The sequence below is a fragment of the Ascaphus truei genome, chromosome 6 (assembly GCF_040206685.1).
Source record: "Ascaphus truei isolate aAscTru1 chromosome 6, aAscTru1.hap1, whole genome shotgun sequence".
NCBI lineage: Eukaryota > Metazoa > Chordata > Amphibia > Anura > Ascaphidae > Ascaphus > Ascaphus truei.
The window spans coordinates 97,345,998-97,372,147 of NC_134488.1; the positions used below are offsets into that span (position 1 = coordinate 97,345,998).

Consider the following 26,150-nt stretch of genomic DNA (forward strand, 5'->3'; position numbering starts at 1 on the left):
TACCCAACTTACATGAAGAAACCACAGTCAGTATGTCAGACTTCCATGCATGAGTATTCCCAGAGGGTTATTCATGTAATGATGTCATTGCAATGTGCTTCAAGTCAAGGGAACACAAGCCTTATGGACAAGAGGCACAGCTCTTTACACACTATTTTGAAATGTGGGATTGAAATTGTTTATAAGACACTGGTCAAAGTGGCTTCAAAAATGAAGTGGTGCAATGCCTGACATAAAAAGAAATCTAAACCTATGCAACCATAGGACAAAGCTCTTTGTGCTGTGTTTCATTTAATGTAGCCAACAAAAGGGGAAATGGGGTAATATGACCTTTTATTGAAGCGAGAAAAAGCATTTAAAAAGCACATATACCCTGAAAACATCCGGTTTAATAAAAGGCATCATACTACCATTTTTGATTTGCCTTTTCGTTACATAAAATCAATATGACTACAATTCGCAGCATAAAGGCGAGAGTCTCGTTTATATAGCCCAACGAAGTGTGCAAATACAAAAAAGTACCGGTGCTCCTGGTTTGTTAATGAAAATAAGTTGCGGTGCTCGGGCTGACCAATTACCATCACCCTTCAACCACTAATAACAGAATAGTGCTTCAGCGCAGTAGGGCAGGGGCGCTCAACTCCAGACCTCAAGATCCCCCAACCCGTCAGGATTTCAGGATATCCCTGCTTCAGCACAAGTGACTCAATCAGTCCCTGCTTCAGCATAGGTGGCTCAATCAGTCCCTGCTTCAGCACAGGTGGCTCAATCAGTGTCTCTATTCGACTGAGCTACCTGTGCTGAAGCTGGGATATCCTTAAAACCTGCCCTGCTGGGTGAGGTCTTGAGGACTGGACTGCAGTAGTGCACAATGCTTTTGAACAAGGGGCGAAACTCTTTAGACGCCATTTTTAAATGCTTTCTTTTACAATTAGAATACTATATTATGGTTATAATTAGTGGTGACACTAGTGACTGGTGTGCCCAAGTGCAGGTAACCAAAAAAAACCTACCCACTTCTTCCTCCTCCCCCCACGGGACCCTACCTGCAAGGTGGAGAGTGCCTTACCCGGCGGCGGCGGCGGCGGCGGGAGTACACCGATTGCGGACGTTGGGCCTAACGTCCGTGTTAGGACTGCCTGGGTGGGCACCCTTTGTCGCCGGGTAAGGCCCCTCACCACAGGTATGGACTAGTAGAAGGGGGGATGGGGACAGAGAGAGAGAGACCTGTAGAACTGCCGAAATCCTGTTCCGGCTGCTAATATAAGTGCTAGAACACTGTTCCGGCTGCTAATATAAGTGCTAGAACACTGTTCCGGCTGCTAATATAAGGGCTAGAACACTGTTCCGGCTGCTAATATAAGTGCTAGAACACTGTTCCGGCAGCTAATATAAGTGCTAGAACACTGTTCCGGCTGCTAATATAAGTGCTAGAACACTGTTCCGGCTGCTAATATAAGTGCTAGAACACTGTTCCGGCTGCTAATATAAGGGCTAGAACACTGTTCCGGCTGCTAATAGAAGGGCTAGAACACTGTTCCGGCTGCTAATATAAGGGCTAGAACACTGTTCCGGCTGCTGATATAAGGGCTAGAACACTGTTCCGGCTGCTGATATAAGGGCTAGAACACTGTTCCGGCTGCTAATATAAGGGCTAGAACACTGTTCCGGCTGCTGATATAAGGGCTAGAACACTGTTCCGGCTGCTGATATAAGGGCTAGAACACTGTTCCGGCTGCTAATATAAGGGCTAGAACACTGTTCCGGCTGCTAATATAAGTGCTAGAACACTGTTCCAGCAGCTAATATAAGTGCTAGAACACTGTTCCGGCTGCTAATATAAGTGCTAGAACACTGTTCCGGCTGCTAATATAAGTGCTAGAACACTGTTCCGGCAGCTAATATAAGTGCTAGAACACTGTTCTGGCTGCTAATATAAGTGCTAGAACACTGTTCCGGCTGCTAATATAAGTGCTAGAACACTGTTCCGGCTGCTAATATAAGTGCTAGAACACTGTTCCGGCTGCTAATATAAGGGCTAGAACACTGTTCCGGCTGCTAATATAAGGGCTAGAACACTGTTCCGGCTGCTAATAGAAGGGCTAGAACACTGTTCCGGCTGCTGATATAAGGGCTAGAACACTGTTCCGGCTGCTAATATAAGTGCTAGAACACTGTTCCGGCTGCTGATATAAGGGCTAGAACACTGTTCCGGCTGCTGATATAAGGGCTAGAACACTGTTCCGGCTGCTGATATAAGGGCTAGAACACTGTTCCGGCTGCTGATATAAGGGCTAGAACACTGTTCCGGCTGCTGATATAAGGGCTAGAACACTGTTCCGGCTGCTGATATAAGGGCTAGAACACTTTTCCGGCTGCTGATATAAGGGCTAGAACACTGTTCCGGCTGCTGATATAAGGGCTAGAACACTGTTCCGGCTGCTGATATAAGGGCTAGAACACTGTTCCGGCTGCTGATATAAGGGCTAGAACACTGTTCCGGCTGCTGATATAAGTGCTAGAACACTGTTCCGGCTGCTGATATAAGGGCTAGAACACTGTTCCGGCTGCTGATATAAGGGCTAGAACACTGTTCCGGCTGCTGATATAAGGGCTAGAACACTGTTCCGGCTGCTGATATAAGGGCTAGAACACTGTTCCGGCTGCTGATATAAGGGCTAGAACACTGTTCCGGCTGCTGATATAAGGGCTAGAACACTGTTCCGGCTGCTGATATAAGGGCTAGAACACTGTTCCGGCTGCTGATATAAGGGCTAGAACACTGTTCCGGCTGCTGATATAAGGGCTAGAACACTGTTCCGGCTGCTGATATAAGGGCTAGAACACTGTTCCGGCTGCTGATATAAGGGCTAGAACACTGTTCCGGCTGCTGATATAAGGGCTAGAACACTGTTCCGGCTGCTGATATAAGGGCTAGAACACTGTTCCGGCTGCTGATATAAGGGCTAGAACACTGTTCCGGTTGCTGATATAAGGGCTAGAACACTGTTCCGGCTGCTGATATAAGGGCTAGAACACTGTTCCGGCTGCTGATATAAGGGCTAGAACACTGTTCCGGCTGCTGATATAAGGGCTAGAACACTGTTCCGGCTGCTGATATAAGGGCTAGAACACTGTTCCGGCTGCTGATATAAGGGCTAGAACACTGTTCCGGTTGCTGATATAAGGGCTAGAACACTGTTCCGGCTGCTGATATAAGGGCTAGAACACTGTTCCGGCTGCTGATATAAGGGCTAGAACACTGTTCCGGCTGCTGATATAAGGGCTAGAACACTGTTCCGGCTGCTGATATAAGGGCTAGAACACTGTTCCGGCTGCTGATATAAGGGCTAGAACACTGTTCCGGTTGCTGATATAAGGGCTAGAACACTGTTCCGGCTGCTGATATAAGGGCTAGAACACTGTTCCGGCTGCTGATATAAGGGCTAGAACACTGTTCCGGCTGCTGATATAAGGGCTAGAACACTGTTCCGGCTGCTGATATAAGGGCTAGAACACTGTTCCGGCTGCTGATATAAGTGCTAGAACACTGTTCCGGCTGCTGATATAAGGGCTAGAACACTGTTCCGGCTGCTGATATAAGTGCTAGAACACTGTTCCGGCTGCTGATATAAGGGCTAGAACACTGTTCCGGCTGCTGATATAAGGGCTAGAACACTGTTCCGGCTGCTGATATAAGGGCTAGAACAGTGTTCCGGCTGCTAATATAAGTGCTAGAACACTGTTCCGGCTGCTGATATAAGGGCTAGAACACTGTTCCGGCTGCTGATATAAGGGCTAGAATACTGTTCCGGCTGCTAATATAAGTGCTAGAACACTGTTCCGGCTGCTGATATAAGTGCTAGAACACTATTCCGGCTGCTAATATAAGGGCTAGAACAGTGTTCCGGCTGCTGATATAAGTGCTAGAACACTGTTCCGGCTGCTAATATAAGGGCTAGAACACTGTTCCGGCTGCTGATATAAGGGCTAGAACACTGTTCCGGCTGCTAATATAAGTGCTAGAACACTGTTCCGGCTGCTGATATAAGGGCTAGAACACTGTTCCGGCTGCTAATATAAGGGCTAGAACACTGTTCCGGCTGCTGATATAAGGGCTAGAACAGTGTTCTGGCTGCTAATATAAGTGCTAGAACACTGTTCCGGCTGCTGATATAAGGGCTAGAACACTGTTCCGGCTGCTAATATAAGTGCTAGAACACTGTTCCGGCTGCTAATATAAGGGCTAGAACACTGTTCCGGCTGCTGATATAAGGGCTAGAACACTGTTCCGGTTGCTGATATAAGGGCTAGAACACTGTTCCGGCTGCTGATATAAGGGCTAGAACACTGTTCCGGCTGCTGATATAAGGGCTAGAACACTGTTCCGGCTGCTGATATAAGGGCTAGAACACTGTTCCGGCTGCTGATATAAGGGCTAGAACACTGTTCCGGCTGCTGATATAAGGGCTAGAACACTGTTCCGGTTGCTGATATAAGGGCTAGAACACTGTTCCGGCTGCTGATATAAGGGCTAGAACACTGTTCCGGCTGCTGATATAAGGGCTAGAACACTGTTCCGGCTGCTGATATAAGGGCTAGAACACTGTTCCGGCTGCTGATATAAGGGCTAGAACACTGTTCCGGCTGCTGATATAAGTGCTAGAACACTGTTCCGGCTGCTGATATAAGGGCTAGAACACTGTTCCGGCTGCTGATATAAGTGCTAGAACACTGTTCCGGCTGCTGATATAAGGGCTAGAACACTGTTCCGGCTGCTGATATAAGGGCTAGAACACTGTTCCGGCTGCTGATATAAGGGCTAGAACAGTGTTCCGGCTGCTAATATAAGTGCTAGAACACTGTTCCGGCTGCTGATATAAGGGCTAGAACACTGTTCCGGCTGCTGATATAAGGGCTAGAATACTGTTCCGGCTGCTAATATAAGTGCTAGAACACTGTTCCGGCTGCTGATATAAGTGCTAGAACACTATTCCGGCTGCTAATATAAGGGCTAGAACAGTGTTCCGGCTGCTGATATAAGTGCTAGAACACTGTTCCGGCTGCTAATATAAGGGCTAGAACACTGTTCCGGCTGCTGATATAAGGGCTAGAACACTGTTCCGGCTGCTAATATAAGTGCTAGAACACTGTTCCGGCTGCTGATATAAGGGCTAGAACACTGTTCCGGCTGCTAATATAAGGGCTAGAACACTGTTCCGGCTGCTGATATAAGGGCTAGAACAGTGTTCTGGCTGCTAATATAAGTGCTAGAACACTGTTCCGGCTGCTGATATAAGGGCTAGAACACTGTTCCGGCTGCTAATATAAGTGCTAGAACACTGTTCCGGCTGCTAATATAAGGGCTAGAACACTGTTCCGGCTGCTAATATAAGGGCTACAACACTGTTCCTGCTGCTAATATAAGGGCTAGAACACTGTTCCGGCTGCTAATATAAGGGCTACAACACTGTTCCTGCTGCTGATATAAGTGCTAGAACATTCTGCCACTGGTTATATTGGGAAAGGTTATAAAAGCCAAAGCTTAGACTTGTTCAATTATAGCAGTAATATTCCATGCCCCTTTGTATCATCCCATTTCCATAGCACTGGACACATTTGCAAAGAAGTACTGCTGAACCCAGCGGTACATTACTCAAATTGAAAAAAACGAAGCGTTTTGACGTTATTAAGCCTTATTCCTTATATGCCAAAATGAGCGTTTAAGCAGTGGGTTTGAAACGTTTTTGAGTGCTTTATTTGCCCATAAAAATAAATCTTTCGTTTGTTATGTTTCCGCTGTCCGGTTCATTCCTTTCCCACATCCATCTATTTATCTTTCTGCCATTCTTCCATGCTTTGTTCAGAGTTTTCTATTGCATTTTGTCTGCCTGACGATCTCTGTTTTTGTGCGCTCAGGCTGGTAAGGACAAGCTGTGAAAACTAGGAAGGCGAGGGGGCTGTAAGAGCCCTTACAGGGCAGGGAGAGGAACTGGCTAATTGGCTCCCTTATCATTTTCATCTCTATGTCTGGACTTTTCATTGAAATAGGAGGGAACTGGTAATGAGTGATATATATATTTAAAAAAAAAAAAACTTGGTGAAACTTTAAAAAGCAGAGAGAAAATACACAGAACTTTAAATATTGAGATTAGGCTTTGAGAGAAGAAGACAGCAACTGTACAATAATAAATCAGACAAAAGAGCAAAGTGGGAGTGAGGGGGAAAAAAAGGAAAAAGAAGCAAAAACAGAAGAGAAAGAAGAGAGCTATCGAAAAAAAACAGCAAAGGGAAAAATATATAGCAAATGACCTATTAAAACATATATGAATGGGAGACACAGTTAGAAACATAATTGAGATCATTGGAAAACAAACCGTAAGAAGACACCCAAGTGTAAAATTGAGGAAAGGATCATCATTGAAGCGGAAATTAAATCACAGGGGACTATGATGCTGTGAAATATCAAGGAAAGTCTGGACCACTTACTGAAACCAAACAAGCCATCACAGTTCTAAGAAACGAGGAGGTAAGAATACTAAACCTTGCACATAAGATTCAAGATGAAAAAGCCAAGAGAGACACTGCTCACCCTATTGAGACTGGAGCAATCTATAATGCTCTTAAGATGTCTCTGCTGGCAAAGGATTTTAATACTGTAAGGGTCATTTGCCTGTTAAACCCCTTCATATTTCTGATACTACATTGTATTTGTAGTGACACATTTATCCCAAATGAAAATAGCTAGGGGAATATATTATATAACAATCAATGTTTAATAATGATATATTAGATTAACAATTAGATTGTAAGCTCTTTGGGGTAGAGCCTCCTTTTCCTAAATGTTACTTTTATGTCTGAAGCACTTCTTCCCATTATGTGTTATTGGAATTGTTATTTATATGATTATGTACCATGTATTACTGCTGTGAAGCGCTATATATATTAATGGAGCAATATAAAAGATATGTATACATACATACATACATACATACATACACACATACACACATACACACATACACACACACACACACACACACACACACACACACACACACACACACACATACATACTCTACATATACACACACACATACATACATACATGTAAACAGAGTTGGGATATAAAAAAATAAATTAAAAAAAAGTGTGTATTTTATAAGCTGACTGCTCATATGCAATGAATACAACTGGATGTTACCCATTTCCCTTGGGGGCTTTAAAAAGATCATTATAGTGAGAAATTCCACATAATGACGGAGAGCAGGGACTGGCAGCCCGTTTTATTTACTGAACTTGCAAGAATAGCTGGATATTCTGTGTCTTTGCTTGATGTATGTATGTATGTATGTATGTATGTATGTATGTATGTATGTATGTATGTATGTATGTATGTATGTCTTTATTTATATAGCACCATTAATATATATAGCGCTTCACAGCAGTAATATACATGACAATCATATATATAACAAATAATAACACATAATGGGAAGAAGTGCTTTAGACATAAAAGTAACATTTAGTAAAAGGAGTCCCGCTCTGAAGAGCTTACAATCTAATTGTAAGGGATGCAGCAAAGAAAAAGGGTTGTGTGTGGGTTATAGGCATGACAGCTTGGTGTACTTCTCATATCGTGCAGTTAATCGTACAAAAAAAAGGACGACTGAAATAATTTATTAATGTTTTACTCAGATCGTATTTTATCATGTGACAAGTACTGATGCTAATGTGTGAACGACAGCAGAGCTGTGATATGTGATTACACTAAGAAAGGGGGATATTCACCAATGTCCTGAAACAGATTATCGTTCTGCGATCCCACGTTAACTGCCATTCAAATGAATAGAAGGTAACGGGGAATGGCGGTGAGAAAGCCTGTATCCGAGGTTAGTGAATCCAGGCAATAGAATCCTAAAGATTAAAATGCTAACAAAAGCATAGATGTTTTGTTAAAGGTTGTAGTACATGTAACTGAACTAGTTGGTGCCAATCTTTTTAATAACACTCAATTGTTCCATTGCTTTACTGGTAGCTTTACAATGGAGCTATAGGAAGTAAAGAGGCAAATTGATACCCAAACAAGTCATTTACTTGGGGGAAGCTACATTTGTTACTTTTCCCCCCACAAAATAATGGACTGAAGAATTACGTGTTAACTGAAGAATGAAATCTAAATGAAATAATAGAAACGCCATAAAATCATTTTCGGCTTCTTCTCTATGCAACAGTTTGTATGATGATTTTGAGAAACTAAACATATTGTACATGAGTGATAATGTTTTTGCCCCAACCACAAAAGATACCAATATGAAATAATTAGTCTTTGTCTAAATGTGTGATACACCTGAATAGACGCCACATGTTTCAGACTCCGGAGAATTGAAAGTTGACTATTCTTATCCACCAGAGTAAATATTATACCTGCAATTATGAAACCGTTTCCAAGTAACTAGTATATGAATTCTGAGAAGTTATATGACCTTTGATTTAATTGCTAATGCATAATATCATTTTTACAGCCTATTAAAAATTTAATAGTTGTGATTTTTCCCCCCTATGCAACTGATTACTGCAACGTTGGAATATCTTTCCTACATGATCCCCAATGAAAGCAGTATACACTAATGCATTTGTTGTGAAGCTCAAAGCTAGGCTTTAGGCAAAAATGTCATATACTAAATATATCTTGAATTCTGAAAAAAATATTACAATGGTAGCGGTATTACATTCTCTTTATCGGAACTAGTATGTAAAATTCTATTTGACTTATTCTATTTCTATTGTTTTTCTCACAATAAAAGGAAATTCTCATTGATGATAAAGAATGGCCTCTGCCCTTCCAACTCATGAGATATCGGAGGAACTGAGTGACAAAGATCCAGAGACCATGACTGCCGCCAATGAGCAAATGCCGAAAAGCACTGCAAACCCACATCTCGTAAGCACCACCACGGGGGGTGTGGAGAACTCCTGCCACAGTTGTTTGCTGGCCTTTGGAATGGTGACTTTTTTGATTGGCGTCTCAACTACATGCCTGGCCATTGCTACAGAGAAAACCTATTCAGTCCTCTCCATACTGGGGATTTCAATACTGGTCATGGGCATTGCATCAGTTACTTTCAGCTGTATTTGGAGAGTCTATAGGAGGAAAAGGAAGGAGAAGAGAAATGAAGACCGGGCTGCCTTGGTTTATGAGTACCAAGAGAAGAAGCTCACAATATAAATAATGAACCTCTTATAATGAATGTCCAATTCAGATCAGGCCATGTTTTTCCTTTGAATGTTCATGTTGACCAAGACATTGCTCTATTTCATTGTACTGGAGGTAATCAAAGTTAGCATATGTTTTTCTTCTCTCCAAGGGGTTCCAAATAAAGTACAATGCAGCACAGAACACAAGTTCCCATGTACATCACATTCCTGCTGAACAACATAATGCAGCCACATCTTTTTATTCCTCCCAATTGCTGCACATGCAATTATTTTGCAATATTTTACACTATGTAGACTATTTGTAATAGCTACAGCAAGCTGGACCGTTGTATATATTATTTTTACTTCTTACTGTTTCATAGGTTTGTACAGTCCAATCTTTTGTTTCTCTTTACACTATATGATAACGTTATCTAGCAGACATGGATTCTGCTTCGGTCAGTGCTTCAGTATCTCATTACAAAAGATGCATGGACATGCACAAGGAGAACCTGCTTGCGGATCGCCAGTATTTAACAGCTAAAGAGTCTGCTACTATTTACTATTTGTAGAAAAAAATGCTTAGCAACATCAGTTAACTGAGATTAACAATGCAATGTTCCAAGATCACCTGAAAAAAAGCAGCATCTTTAAGGGGTTACGCTATAAAGTGCATTAGTGCCGATGATGAAGAATTTCCAAGTGTTATTCTCTAATCAGGACAAGAGCTCTTTAGAGTATAACCCCCTTATAAAGAGGCTGGTGAATATACAGTATAGGGGATGGCTTGGAAGGGAAGTAAGAGTGGAGAGTGATCTCACAAGTATTGAAGTTTAACAAGGTTTAGGTATTTGGAAAGAAGTTCCCTTTTCCTTTAACACATACTTACAGTAGTATACTCAAGTGTTTGTAATGCAGTCTAAGTGTGCGCACAGATTAGTATAGAAACCACAGTGATTGTGAAGCAGTTTATTTTTCCTTCTGAAAGAGTATTATGTGCTACAGTATAAAGCATGAGTTAATTGACCTGGCTATATCGACTAGTATATAAGTATGTCGTCCCATAGTTTGTAGTATTTTATATAAAAAAAAAATTTTGTTTGGATAATCTTCCCTTTTATTATATTATGTTATTGCAACGACAGAACTTCTTTTTTTCCAATACGATTCCTGGTGGGAACAAGAAAATGATGGAGAGGAGTAGAAACGTATTAAATCTGGTACACAAATTCAGGCAGACAACAGAAGAATAAACAAAGGTCCCTGTGAAGGAGAATATAACGTTTCCTACTGCATATTGCATCAATTTAATTAAAGTATGTAGGATACTGCAGAAATACTACTGCATAGAATGTGTTTGCTGGCATAACATGAAATACATTGACACAAATCAATTTGGTTTGTATTCATTAAATTGTTTTTTTTTTGCAGTTTCTAAAAACGTCCTAATTGCCTCTGTTGTAATCTAGAGAATGTTTTATGTCAGCTCTACACAATGATAGCTACATTTAAGGGCTCTTTAAAATAAATCATACTTGCTTTTTATCTTCATGTGCTTAGCACTGCTCTTCCTCTGATACCAATATGATGTAGATGTCTTGGCATTGCTGCTGCTTTAATCTATCATTTTTATTTATTTTGGTAGTATGATTATATAATGTAGGCGTTTATTCCGTGGCTATAGCCACAAATATTTCTAAAATGCATAGTAAAATGCTGCAATATCTTGCTTAGCTATAAATGCAACTGTCATTCCAAATAAAAAAAAGTCACTATATATTAATTAATATGTGGGCTATTTAATTATGTTACTGCCCTGCGAGCACTGTACAATACGTAAAACAAACTAAAGTAAATCCGAAATGAGCCAGTTCAGAATACTTTAATATACAAATCAATATGGGCCTTCCTTTAGTTTCTAGCATTGGATATATAGGTGCAGACCTTCCAAAGAAAACATTTTTGACCCTTTTTGATAAGAACAACATTCTGATTCCAAGGCAGGAGTGCTTTATTAAAGTCAAACTTTACTTTGTCTCTCTTAAGTCTGCAGTGACTTTAATATGGGTTGCCCATCTGAGAGCATTGGGCTATTTCTAAAGTGGAAGAAACTGGAGCTTTTTTATTTGATAATGTATAGTGTGGGGAGGGATACAAAACTTAAAAAGGGGTGGAAGGGGGAGGGGGGACTTTAAGAAAAGTAGCAAGCATAGGTACTTATGAAATAACAATACAATAAACATTCATTTCTACAGATTCAGACATCTAGAGTTTGACATATATCAGATATAAATATACAACGGAGGTTGGTACACCAGTCACCCTGCAGTGGGACCAGTTATTAGTCATTAGCCCACTAAATGTTGTTCTGAGGGTTAGTTGTCAGGGAACGCTGTTATCCATGGTAGCCATATTTGTAAGAATGTGGGCATATAATTATGTTTAAGATGGCTGAATGTTTCTGCATCTCCAGTACAGGTCTCACCTTATCCATGTGAACCTGGAGTTTGGGTGAAGTGATCGGTTTCCAGTGTATTGCTATGGAGCAACGTGCTGCTGTCAGTAATTGATCAATTCGTTTATTTGTCTTACCGGGAATATCTTCAGGGCCGGCCAGGAAAATTGCGGGGTTCACTGGAGGGCCGTGGTGCGGGGCCTCTTGCCGTCTCCTGCGCGATCTCTTGCTGTCAGTGTCTCTCCTCGTGGCGCTGACGTGATGCGGCGTCCCATTGCCATGACAACAGGGCACTGCATGAAGTCGCGGTGCCATGAGGAGGGCTACTGACAGCAAGAGATCGCGCTGGAGAAGGTAAGAGAGTTAGAGAGGCCACACGCTGTCACCCGACAATCAGTTTAATTGTTGTGGGGAAGAGCGTGGGGCCTCAGTAACAACGGGGCTCGGTGCGGTGGCACCGACTGCTTCGCCATCACGTCGGCCCTGATCTGGGACTGGCTTGCTGAGTACTACTCTCAAAGAATCATTTGGTATATCAATCCCAATAACTTGTTTGACCTGTTCTGTAATTTTGGTCTAGAGAGGTACTATAAGTGGACATTTCCAAAGTACCGTATATGGAAAAGGGTGCCTCTATGGCCACACCCTCTCTAACAATATGGACTTGCTCCTTTATGGATATGTGCTAGTCTAACTGGGGTTAAGCACCATCTCATGAGAATGTTATACCTATTTTCCTTGACTGACGTGCAGATGGATGAACGGACGGCAGCCTCCCATATATCCGCCCAGTATTCATCAGCAGTTTATAACCCTCTGTAGAAATGATGGTTTAAATGGAAGAATGATCCATTCTCTAAAATAAGGTAACTTAAAAAGTAGTTCTCGATTTTGATCAAAGTGACCATCCCTAGACCCAGAATAGTATCTTAAACCCAATCTGGGGGGCGGGGGGAACAAGAATCCTGACGGGGTCACTCTCTTACAGACCAATCTCATCTACTCACCCACTTTTGGTAATTGTGTTCTGCAGCCATTATTATCCAGGGTCTGGGGGGCACTGAATCCGTGTTGATAATGGGAGTGAGACTGTTGCTGGTGGTGGGGTCACTGATATCGATAGTTGGCAGCCATTCCAGTGAGCGCCATTTTTACCTGAACCAAGTGGAAGAAATACCTCAGAGCAAATCTCTTGTAACATGGAACCCCTGGAGTCAGACACGCCCAAACTACACCTTCTCAGTCCTATGGGAGGTTAAAATGGACGCAGGCGATGTCATTGTTGGCGAGTTACTGTAGTCTGAGAGTGGAAAATCACTGTGACACATGGCATTCCCAGTACTGACTGCAGCAAATGATGTCCAGGACATCTCGAATATGTCATGAACTAGGGTGACCCTGGTAATAAAGTTATACACAAGTCTGTGTGAAGGAACAATTTTCTGGGTGGGGGAGATGTACATATGAAATCAGTAACACACAGTACATACATTTCTAAAATGTACAAACCCAGGAGGGTGGCAGCACCCCTCCCCCAGCCCCCGCACTCCTGCCCCCATGAATAGTCTGTCAGTTCCGTTCAAATTAAAAATGAATAGTTGAATTTTTACAATCGATAATGGCTGGAAAGCACAAGTAATTAGAGCCTCGGGTGTCAGAAGGTCACAAAGTTGGCATGTTCTGTTGCAAATCATTTCTTAATAGCTTTCAGGCACTAACATCATACTGGGTAAGGACAAACACTTGGCAAGTGTTCAGCATACGTATGTTTTGAATTCACAAAAGGAACATTGTACGCCTTTTTGTTATGCCAGCTTGCAGTGTGCTTATCTGTTTAGAATTGGTGGTGCCAGTAAGAGGTCAGAGTATTGTTATACTGTCGCTGTTACTGGTAAACAAATACATGTTTCAAAGTAATCAGAAGTACACACAGGATGCCTCTAATAACATCAAACCGTGTGATTAAGTCTACAGTGCCAACTGCACCATCTGAACCCAAAAAAACGCTCATCTTTTGTACTTTCAAACTAAAATTTAACTAGATTTCTACAATTATAAATTGAATGATTTAAATACATACACATATGTAATAATAATCAGTGTATTCGGATTATGTAAAGCATTTCAGGATAGTTATTTATGTTCTATATCTGAATATAAGCATGAATGCCAACTCTACACAGAACTAGCAAAGAGTTCAAATGAAGGGAAAGACTATACAACATTGGAATAAGAGCAACAGAACAATGTTCATAGCCCCAAAGTGCTTAGTTCCCATCCGCAGTAAGCAGTGATTGCAGTGTGTATAGTTTAAAGGCAAACTACACCCCCTTTTGAAAACTAGGCCTCATAATGCTACAATATGTGTACATAGTAGATGGGAGGAAGGAATAGCTTAGTGCAGTATTTTGCAACAGGGGTTCTTTGGGTTCCCTGAAATTTTAGAGTCATTTGAAAATTGTACCAAAAACAGAAGACTTTATAATGCATCTGATCTCAAACACGCAATTAGGCAGGATTTGGGTTCCTTACAATGCATCTGATCTCAGACGCGCTATTAGAGAGGGTTGGGGATCCTTACAATGCATCAGATCTCAGGCCCACTATTAGAGAGCGTTGGGGATCCTTACAATGCAACTGATCTCAGCAACTGATCTCAGCAACGCTCTATAAGAGAATGTTGGGGTTCCGCAAAACTTCACAATATAATTATAGGGTTCCTTAACCAAAACAAAGCTGAAAACCACCAGCTTAGTGGAAAGAGCACTGCCTTTGATGAACCTACTTTAAATCCCAGTATCAATTCTCCTTGTGACTTTGCACAAGTAACTTTTCCCTTAAGCACCAACATTTAATGTACACTGATGTATAAATTGTCAGCACAATATAGGAAGAAAAATACTATTATTTGTATAATTTTTTGGAAATTAATGAAACACTCCTTATTCTTTTACACAATCTTCTTCAATTTCTGATATAATTTGTGGCACAGGAAATGCCAGAAATATTGACGTGCCTTGCATCAGCGTGACGTGTCATGAATAACATTTTCAAAAGTAATACATTCTGAAATCCAGTCTGTACAGATTACATTTTTTTATTTTGATATTTTAATAAAGAATCCTTGTATTCTTCATCAAAACTCAAGTGTACTTTTTAAAATACTTGACAATAAAAAACCACCAGCTAATTTGGACTACTTTTGGCTTCAGCCGCACTGGCTATGAGCATTAATACCAGGAGTGGCCAACTCCAGTCCTCAAGGGCCACCAACCGGTAAGGTTTGAAGGGTCTCCCTGCTTCAGCACAGAAGCCACCAGTGCTGAAGCAGGGAGATCCTTCAAACCTTACCTGCAACTCCTGATTTATACATTCCAATCCCAGCTCCCAGAAGTAGCCGGCAGACATTTTTTCTATCCCATAGCAAGGTCCAGTTTGATAAAGAACACTGCTCGGGAAGGTCTCAAATCTAAACAAACAAAAAGAAAATGAGTAGAAACTTAATAGAACCTTTAAGAAACAGCTCGACTTATAAATAAACAGGGATTGTTTATAGTGAGTCTGGTTCTGCAAGAGGGTTAAGAAAAACCTCTCGAATTAACATCTAATTTCTGAAAGACGCTGTATCAAAAACCTTTAAAAAATACATAATTTTTGAATAAGGATATCGTTTTCTCTTAATTTTTTTTTAAAATCTCAATCAAGATCAATGTGCCTTAGTTACTACCAAAGTATATTTATAGTGTATTTGTGTAGTGCACATAACATATTTAATGTATTTTATATGCACAGCATATGTTTAATATACAAAATATTGTATAAAGATCTAAAGTGTATATTTCTTAAATGCAGAGCAACAGCTATCTGTCTGTCTTATAATTAAACCAAAGACTTACAATTGGTGGCATGTAAATGCTAAATTCTTTCAAAACTAAGGCTGTCTCACATTTTAATCTGGTCTGTAACTGTTACATACGCCTTTAATATATATTATCTCTAACTGTGCATGCAATGTCTTGTATATAATGTATATCCTGTAAACTTATGTAACTATGTATTGTAACCATGTATTATTTGTCATCTTAACTCTATGCCCAGAACCAGGGCCGCCAACAGGGGGGTCTGCCGGTGTTGGCGTCCCGAGCCCCGTGAGTCAGGGGGCCCGGCCGTCCGGTTTATTAAAAAAATTAAATATGGCGGCGACACCCTCCCCCGCATGCGCAGGGAAAGCAGGGTGTCCGGCCTGTGCCTGTGGGCCCCACGTGGGACGGAGGGGAAGCGCCATGGCGGGCCCGCGCACGCCAACCCAGCTTCCCCCACACTCACCAACTCAGCTTCCCCCACGCTCGCCAACCCAGCTTCCCCCACGCTCACCAACCCAGCTTCCCCCACGCTCGCCAACCCAGCTTCCCCCACGCTCGCCAACCCAGCTTCCCCCACGCTCGCCAACTCAGCTTCCCCCACGCACGCCAACCCAGCTTCCCCCACGCTCGCCAACCCAGCTTCCCCCACGCTCGCCAACCCAGCTTCCCCCACGCACGCCAACTCAGCTTCCCCCATGCTCGCCAACCCAGCTTACCCCACACTAACCAACCCAGCTTCCCCCACGCTCGCCAACCCAGCTTCCCCCACGCACGCCAACCCAGCTTCCCCCACGCACGCCAACCCAGCTTCCCCCACGCACGCCAACCCAGCTTCCCCCACGCTCACCAACCCAGCTTCCCCCACGCTCGCCAACCCAGCTTCCCCCACGCACGCCAACTCAGCTTCCCCCACGCACGCCAACCCAGCTTCCCCCACGCTCGCCAACCCAGCTTCCCCCACGCTCGCCAACCCAGCTTCCCCCACGCTCACCAACCCAGCTTCCCCCACGCTCGCCAACCCAGCTTCCCCCACGCACGCCAACTCAGCTTCCCCCACGCACGCCAACCCAGCTTCCCCCACGCTCACCAACCCAGCTTCCCCCACGCTCGCCAACCCAGCTTCCCCCACGCACGCCAACTCAGCTTCCCCCACGCTCGCCAACCCAGCTTCCCCCACGCACGCCAACTCAGCTTCCCCCACGCACGCCAACCCAGCTTCCCCCACGCTCGCCAACCCAGCTTCCCCCACACTCACCAACCCAGCATCCCCCAAGCTCGCCAACCCAGCTTACCCCACACTAACCAACCCAGCTTCCCCCACGCTCGCCAAACCAGCTTCCCCCACGCTCGCCAACCCAGCTTCCCCCACGCTCGCCAACCCAGCTTCCCCGACGCTCACCAACCCAGCTTCCCCCGCGCACGCCAACCCAGCTTCCCCCACGCACGCCAACCCAGCTTCCCCCACGCACGCCAACCCAGCGTCCCCCACGCTCGCCAACCCAGCTTCCCCCACACTCACCAACCCAGCATCCCCCAAGCTCGCCAACCCAGCTTACCCCACACTAACCAACCCAGCTTCCCCCACGCTCGCCAAACCAGCTTCCCCCACGCTCGCCAACCCAGCTTCCCCCACGCTCGCCAACCCAGCTTCCCCGACGCTCACCAACCCAGCTTCCCCCGCGCACGCCAACCCAGCTTCCCCCACGCACGCCAACCCAGCTTCCCCCACGCACGCCAACCCAGCTTCCCCCACGCTCACCAACCCAGCTTCCCCCACGCACGCCAACCCAGCTTCCCCCACGCTCGCCAACCCAGCTTCCCCCACGCTCGCCAACCCAGCTTCCCCCACACTCACCAACCCAGCTTCCTCCACACTCACCAACCCAGCTTCCCCCACGCTCGCCAACCCAGCTTCCCCCACGCTCGCCAACCCAGCTTCCCCCGCGCACGCCAACCCAGCTTCCCCCACGCTCACCAACCCAGCTTCCCCCGCGCACGCCAACCCAGCTTCCCCCACGCACGCCAACCCAGCTTCCCCCACGCACGCCAACCCAGCTTCCCCCACGCTCACCAACCCAGCTTCCCCCACGCACGCCAACCCAGCTTCCCCGACGCTCACCAACCCAGCTTCCCACGCGCACGCCAACCCAGCTTCCCCCACGCTCGCCAACCCAGCTTCCCCCACGCACGCCAACCCAGCTTCCCCCACGCTCACCAACCCAGCTTCCCCCACACTCACCAACCCAGCTTCCCCCACACTCACCAACCCAGCTTCCCCCACGCACGCCAACCCAGCTTCCCCCACACTCACCAACCCAGCTTCCCCCACGCTCGCCAACCCAGCTTCCCCCACACTCGCCAACCCAGCTTCCCCCACGCTCACCAACCCAGCTTCCCCCACACTCACCAACCCAGCTTCCCCCACGCTCACCAACCCAGCTTCCCCCACGCTCGCCAACCCAGCTTCCCCCACACTCACCAACCCAGCTTTCCCCACGCTCGCCAACCCAGCTTTCCCCATGCTCGCCAACCCAGCTTCCCCCACACTCGCCAACCCAGCTTCCCCCACGCTCGCCAACCAAGCTTCCCCCACACTCACCAACCCAGCTTCCCCCACGCTCACCAACCCAGCTTCCCCCGCGCCCGCCTCCAGCCACGGAATCCACCAGTCTCGGCCCCCCCCCATAAGCAATACAGACAGCAGAGAAATCAGGACACTAGGAACCATGCTGCCCTGACGGATCTCACAGAATGAAATATTCTCTAGCAAAGTGGGTTGTTATAGCAAACAGTCTAGCAAAGTCAAACCAGCTCTGGGAGCGGACAGAAATCATTCTGATCATGACAGCCTCTGAAGCTGCTGCAGTGCTTTGAACTGGCCCTGCCGTTTAGGCCACACCCCCCGCGCCTCTGATCGCTGCTTACAGACCTCAGATCACGTATTTCAGCTGTGCACGCACCGCCAGAACGCCGGGCGCGCGTGCAGCAGCCTCCAGTGGGACCTTAGGCTGCGGTCCCAGTGCGTTCTGTAGCACGCTCGCCCGGAGGGGGGGGCAGCGCGTGCACAGCGCTTCACTGCAGATCGCGGTCCTGTGAGAGAGGGAGAGTTTGCGACGAGAGGGGGCATGGCGGGGTTTTGCAAGGGCGTGGCCATGACCTCACGCGGCTGGTTCGCCCTCATTGGCTGAACCGCCGGCGGGGGCGTGACCATGCCTCCGTCGCAAGTTCCACATACAATTTTTTTGTATGTGTGAAAACTTGCAGTACAGCGTGGCTGCTAAATGCGCGCCGACGCTTGTACTTGACCCGGATAGATTGGGGGGCGGTGCTTGTGCGCACAGCGCATGCCATGGCGTGCGCTGCAAAACGCACTGGGACCGCAGCCTAAGCCAACAATGCTTCCACTGCAGCCAGGGATTCTGGGTAATGACATATACATGAGCACACAGTGTCAACTTTTGCTTCAAATCCATTTTGACATGGACCGCGATAACCTATATAGATTCTCCATGGTTCTCAAACCCCTATACATTTGTGTAAAGAGTCTGTTTATATACTGGTCAGTTTCTCGTTGTGATTTTTTTTTTTTAATCAAAAATACCTTGAGACATCTAATTTTCAAGTTTTTCTTAATCTTACCTGGAGGAAGATTTTTAGTTGAGGTCCCGGAGCAGGTGTCGTCCATTATCCAAAACAGAAAATGCTTCTAATTCCAACAGGACGTGCTGCTCCTGATTGTAAAACAATTCAAAAGCTTTGGTATGAACCTCTGTGAAAACAAACAGCATTTTCAACCATGCTTATATGGGACTACTGAGTGCCACACTAGGCATGATCACATCATGTAAATAGAGGTCTTTCATAGGAAAGGGGAACTCTCTCAACAACTCCATCCGTAACTTTTGTTAAGCGAGCACCACTATGGCTCCTAATGAAATCTCAGACATTGGTCTGTTTCCTGCACTAACAATCCTAAATCTGGTTTCCTCGTAGATTAGCACTTCCAATCCAAGTTCAGATTGTCTTTCTTTGTTTTCCTTCTCATAATGAACATGTTTACATTCTGCATCACGTAAGCTCCCCCCATCCCAAATACCTTTGTTTCCTGACCTCATCTTATTATGTTTGCATTTCAAAATGGAGAAAGCTGAAACGTGTGTAGAGACTTATTGGGTCTTTGTTTTAAGCAACGCAAATGACTTTTTTTTAAATACAAATTGGCTCTCAGACAATTGAATTGCAGTTGTGCTTGTGTGCACCTACTGTAGGTACTGAGCTGCAATGCCTCAAAAAGGGCCCAAAAATGTTTTCTTTTGGCACACAGAATTTGATCGCGCTTGGCGTTCAGAAGTAATTGCTACATACGTAAATATAATGTTTTTGTGCGCCCCCCAAAAAAGAGAAAGTGCATCAACATTGTCTGCCAACTTCAATTTGGTGTAAACCCTAAAAAGTACAGACTCATGTTGCTATGTATCAAGCCCAAAAAATATTTGGCACAGCACAGATGTTTCATTACACAGGTCACCAAAATGTATTATTTTCCCAGTATGGCTATTATAAATAATATTATATGAATAATTAATATTTACTAATGCTAGTTACTGTATAAAAAAAATATACACCTAATTATGTTTTAATTTAAATTGTATTCAGCATGACATGATGCTTAAAAATTATTTTCAGAAAACAAATTTTGCAGTGTATGTATGACATCTTTATACATATGAAACACATTTTATGAAGGTTTGTATTACTTTTTAGCACTGAAGTGGACACAGATTTTTTTATTTCATGTACACTGTACTACATTATTTATTGCTCATTGGATTACCTAATTAAAACCACACAGAAAACCTTGCAGTTTATCGTGTTACATTCATACTTTAATAACAAAGATGCCAGGTATTTTAACAGACCCAAGAGAAACTACGTTTTAATACTGGTGTTTTCAGTAAGATATTTGGTAACTACTGGTCATGAAATTCCAACAGATCAGATTCTAATGTTACCACTACACATTTAATTGTTATGCATATAATAATAATATGTTCTTGTATAGCGCTGCAAGTTTTACGTAGCCCTTTACAGAGACATTTTGCAGGCACAGGTCCCTGCCCCGTGGAGCTTACAATCTATGTTTTTGGTGCCTGAAGCACAGGACGATAAAGTGACTTTCCCAAGGTCACAAGGAGCTGACACAGGGAATTGAACCAGATTCCACTGCTTCAAACTCTTCAAACTCAGTGTCAGTCAGTGTCTTTACTCACTGAGCCACTCCTCCTTATGCAAGCAGTAAATCTTTTAAGGACATAAGGTAAGTAAGCTTATAAAAATACTTTACCTATTTGTTGTGTTTACAGTTTTAAACTTTCTCAATTGATATAAAAAGTCATCTAGGATCAAATCTACGTGGAGGAGGGGTTGGTTGAATTCAAATTAGAGCATAAACATGGTTTAGGATAGTGGTATCAGAGAACATACAATTTGAAGCAGCAGAGTTTGCTAACAAAGAAGTCTGTGTGTAGTGTTATTTCTATTACTAGGCCAGACACTCAAGGTTTTTCGTTCAACTACATACAGTATCTTTTTTCCAGATACTGCCTATTGCTGGTTCCAGAGGAACAAGAAATAAACAAATGTCTTTCCCAGTTCCCAAGGTCATTGCCCCCCCAGGAACTGTCTCTTCTAAAAGAGACAGTGCATGTTCTCAGATCTGTCCGCTCTCAATTATTTTCTGTGATGCCCACTTTAGCATTGGTAGTCTCATTGACTTCAAGCAGCAATACAACGTTCACATTTTTTTCCATTATTATTTCTATATGTACATTACTGCTACATTCTTACCTAAGGTGGCAATCGTTTGGTGCTCCTGTTATAAATCTGTCAAAATCATGATTGTGTGCCTAACATAATGGCTGCTTCAGTCATTGTAACTCAGCAGCTACATAGTATCCTTATATTACTACGGTAACATTATCTATTGTTACAGTTTATAGCTCAAACTGCTGGAGCATTTAAAACACATTATGCCAAACAGGAAAGTGTTGCAAAGATCTTGCACTGCTGGGAATGTGGGTTAAAACCTGCTATAGAAATCAAAGGATGGTTTAAAACGTATTAAAAACCACACAAAAAACAATCACTTATCTAATACTACAGAACTGATTTTAAAAAAAATAAAAAAAATAACAAGATTTCACATGTTGTGCCGCTTTCAACGGAGTCTCAATAAAAGAAAACAGAACTCGTGATTTGGGTTTTGGAAGTTTTGGTTATCTGTAATCGTCTCCTTTTTTTATTCTAATAGATGTATGTTTTCCTCCTTATTCATATTTTATTCTTCACCATATTAGTGCAGTAGATGTAGCTAACGCTGTTTTCGATACATTTGGAGACGTGTGAATCGACTTCAGCAGCTGCGCAGTAAATACTTATTTTCATAATGCTCAGCACAAGTAGGCAAGCAGGAAACTACTGGATTACTGTAACTCAGATGAAAGAGCAAAAAAAACATCCTTAACTTGAAGTTAGTAATTTAGTTCATGCACCGTCCATGTCTAGTACTTTTTAGTCATACTGCCCTAGATTTTATGCAATCATACTTCATTCTTGCTCACTTTACTAAAACTGCCCTTACAAAAAATATCCAACTATTTAAGAAACTCCTATAAAATATCCACACCCAACACAAAAAAAAAAAGGACAGGGAGGTGCAAGTGCCACAAAATGGCGCAACTCCCTGTAAACAAAGCTACAAGTTACTTGGTATCGTCCGGGATAGTGCCTGGGCCCTCAGACCACCAGGGAAAGGAAAAATACAAAAAACACAAAACTACACAGTACCAGATGTTTACCGGAAACCACACAAACTCTCAGAAGATCCCTAAAAAACACACAGGGCCAGATCCACAGAGCACTATTAACTCCGGGCTCATAACGTCTTGTCATCAAAATCAGTAACACACTTTAGGCTGAGTCCATGGTGACTTCAGCCGTGCGGAGGCGCGCTGAGGCTGAGGGAAAGCGGGTGCTTTCCCTGGCCTTAGTTCGCGTGCCGTCCGGGGGCTTGTCGGGGGCGGGCCAGTGACATCACGGAGCTGGTTCGCCCTCTTTGGGCGAACCGTTCACGTGACCGGCCCTGCGCTCCCGTGAGAGCTCAAACTAAAAAATTAATGTGAGGAATCATGCGCGAGCCCCTGCTAAAGCCGCTCTCATTGCAGCTGCAGGGGCTCACTGACAAGCGTCAGCACGCCTCAGCGCGGGTCAGCGGATAAGCGCTGACCATGGACTCAGCCTTATACTCCCTGAGATTATCGCAAAAACACATAGTTAATTATATGCAAAAACAATAGCCGTTAGTTATAAATACCCCCCCAAATACACCTTTAGACAATACGTGGGGAGACACCTGTGCACACAAAGGAACACACCTGAGATACCTGGGAGATATGCTAATTTAAATATACTTTGCATAGCCATATTAGCATATCTTCCAGGTGTCTTTACACATATTGTCTAAAGGTGCGTTTGGGGTGGTATATATAGCACCTGTGACTTTAACAAAGGAGAGTCTCTCGGGGTCTGGATGGGAGTAACTCCAAGGCCATGTTAAAATTCTGGAACAATGGGGAAAGAAAAAATATGAAATAAGGCATTAGAATTGTTATACTGAAATGGTAGTTTATATGCTAATATGACCCTGTAATCTTAAATATATTCGTATAACAAGAAAGTTAAAAACAAGAATACAGGCCACTGTTAATAGCATTATGCATAGCTCAGTAGGCATGGCCACTCACACCAGGATCTGATTGTTTGTGTATGGGAGTTTTCAAGCTAGAAACGACTCCTGGTGGCGAAGTACAGCACTGACGCTGCAGCATTTGAGGGAGACAACTCAAGTTGTAATTTCATGCTGCAGCAGCATCACGTGTATTTCGCCAGCCAAGGAAATTACACACACACTGTTTCTTTTTTTCATGAAGGAGGATATGGAAGTCCCGCCTCCAAGTTGCGTCATTCAGTCTGCTGGGGATGAGCACACATCGCCCAGCAGACGGAGGCGCGCAAATGCGGACATTCGCACGCCGCGTCGTGGGGTAGGCAGAGTGAGCTCGGCCTAACTTTTGGGTTAAGACTGCCAATGCGGCCCCCTTCCACCACCATGTAGGTCACTGACAAGCTCAGCGAGTCCGCTCCAACGTTCCCCAGGTAGGCAGAGTGGCTGCAGAATGGCGTTCTGGCTTCACTCTAGCCCTGGTGGTGAATTGATGTCGGACAAAGTGGACATCCCGACTAAAGTACACAGCACTAATGGCTGGTATGGCAGTATGTCTGTGCAAATGATGCCTTGTAACGGTCACTTCTCTGTTCTCTTGATGATATAAAAATGATACTGCCACTTGGTGATCAGTGTAGTAAATACCATTGTATCAGTGTACATGGAGCAGGGAACGGACATGATGAGCATATCACAGTGTATTTCAGCCACGTGGCTTGTTGCAGACAAATACACCTATACCATTATTTCTGCAGTGTTGATAGTGCCGGGAAGCCAACTGAGTGTGTGAAATCCGTCTATGTTTCCATTGATATATCCCTCGTATCAGATATTATTCAGATATCTTGCTGATATGAGAACAAGCTTCGTATAGAGCAAACCCCCACATGTAGTTCTGCTACAGAACTATAAATATAAGAACTTGGACTTTGTATTGGGACTATTTTTGTATTTTAAACGTGATAGCACCATTATGACCTAAAATATAAATAGTTAGTCCAAATTTAAAACGTATCACCTAATACTGAAACAAAAAGGGGGGGCGGTTTCAGCACTTAATAAGCAAGATATAGAAAAATGTCAAAAAAAACATAATTGAATCGGTGATTATTTACTGTGAATAAGGTAAATGGTATACTGCACAAAGCAAATACCCTTCACATAAAACAATACTGACAAAAGCAAGTAAGAAACAGTGAAAATACAGTATTTCAAAACATAATATACTTATCCTGCGTATGTATGGCCAATGTGAGATTGAAGCCGATTATGGCGGGCAAAAAAATTAGGGCGACAAAAAAACAGAAAAACAAGTGCAAAAAGGGGCAATAAAAATCTCAGTGGAATTACATAAGGGAGCCACATTTCTGGGGATGAACCCCGTCTTTCTTGCCCGTTCATTGCACTCATCTAATGCTACTTCCATTGTCTCTTGGGAAAAAGCTGCTGATGCAGTCAGAAATAGTCACGTAGTAGATCAAATCTATGCTTTTTCAAGAAGTCTCAGCTCAGATAATTCTCACAGAAAAATGGACGCCTGCTGTGAGAACCATCTGAGCTGAGAATTCTCGAAGACGCACAGAACATATAACTTAAATAATGTTAACTGCCGGCGTTAACCTTCACCGACTTTAGTGGATATGCGATGCTACGATAACTTCTCATTTGCATGTCATGATCACTAATGTCCTTTATAGTTAACTCAATGCTCTTTATGGGAGAAAACATGGCTTAATGTTATGTTACTGTCCTTTGGAGATACACCGTTAATCTTAATGTGATGTTAAATTAGGTTAAAGCCCCGTCAGGTGACTTAATGGAGCTTTGTGGATCTCAGCCTGAAATAGGGCTAATGGAGGTGAGGGAAAATACGCAGGGTAGTAACACTACATTATTTAAGTCATACCTAAAAAAACGGCGTTACTCCCAAAAAGTGCTATCGCCTATTGCTTTTGCCCTATATCTCTGTCTGGATGGGGATAACGCTAGGTATAGGTAGGACTTAATAACGGAAAATAATTTTTTGCCATTAACATGCCTTTTTGAGTAGGGTATTCTTATACAAGCTGCTCATTTGCATGTTATTTCCCCTAACGCGAGGCTGTTAATGTGACATTAACATAAGTTAATGTTGTGTTACTTTCTTTAGTGCGCACAGCTTTACCATTCACGTTGCACTGAGGCTAACATTACGTAGAATGGCCTAACATTTTCGTGAGTCTGGGCATTGATGGTTTCCTGGGTTAGGATTTGCTGACATCTAGTGGTACCCATCTTATAGCACATGCAGGCAGCTGTTTGACATTCAAATACAGAGAGCAACTACAGTGAAGGCATTCAAAACAATTCTTCAATTTATAAATAACCCCACAAAGGGTGGGGTCCCGTGACTGAATTCCAGTTGTTGATGTCAAGCTGAAAAGACCCCCATTGTGAAAGTAAATGCTCAGGGCTCTTTACATGTCCCACACGAGCACACGCATATGGCTTATTCACTTGTGTACCCTGATAATTACAAATATCTCACTGTGCCCCCACCTCTTCTCTTTCACTGTGCCCCCGCCTCTTCTCTTTCACTGTGCCCCCACCTCTTCTCTTTCACTGTGCCCCCGCCTCTTCTCTTTCACTATGCCCCCCCCCATCCTCCTCTCACTATGCCCCCGCTCTTCTCTCTCACTATGGCCCACCCTCCTCTCAGTGCCCCACCACACTCCTCTCACTGTGCCCCTCCATCCTCATCTCTCACTGTGCCCCACAATCCTCTCTCACTATGCGCCTCCCTCCTCTCCCACTGTGACCCCCACCCTCCTGTCCCACTGTGCCCCCACCCTCCTCTCACTGTGCCCCCCAC

At 44.0% G+C, this 26,150-nt stretch overlaps 2 long non-coding RNA genes across 2 annotated transcripts in view; one reads left to right on the forward strand and one right to left on the reverse strand.

Annotated features, from left to right (window-relative positions):
• Positions 1-5,776: 5,776 nt before the first annotated feature.
• LOC142497467 (uncharacterized) lies at positions 5,777-10,981 on the forward strand. The gene is made up of 2 exons (XR_012802262.1): positions 5,777-6,529; positions 8,808-10,981. It is a non-coding gene; the product is annotated as an uncharacterized LOC142497467 (long non-coding RNA).
• Positions 8,136-26,150, reverse strand: part of LOC142497468 (uncharacterized) — a 30,120-nt gene continuing 12,105 nt past the window's right edge. Inside the window, exons 2-4 of the long non-coding RNA XR_012802263.1 lie at positions 19,156-19,285; positions 12,661-12,808; positions 8,136-9,144 (exon numbers count right to left, since the gene is read on the reverse strand). This is a non-coding gene — a long non-coding RNA (uncharacterized LOC142497468). The remainder of the gene's footprint in view (positions 9,145-12,660; positions 12,809-19,155; positions 19,286-26,150) is intronic.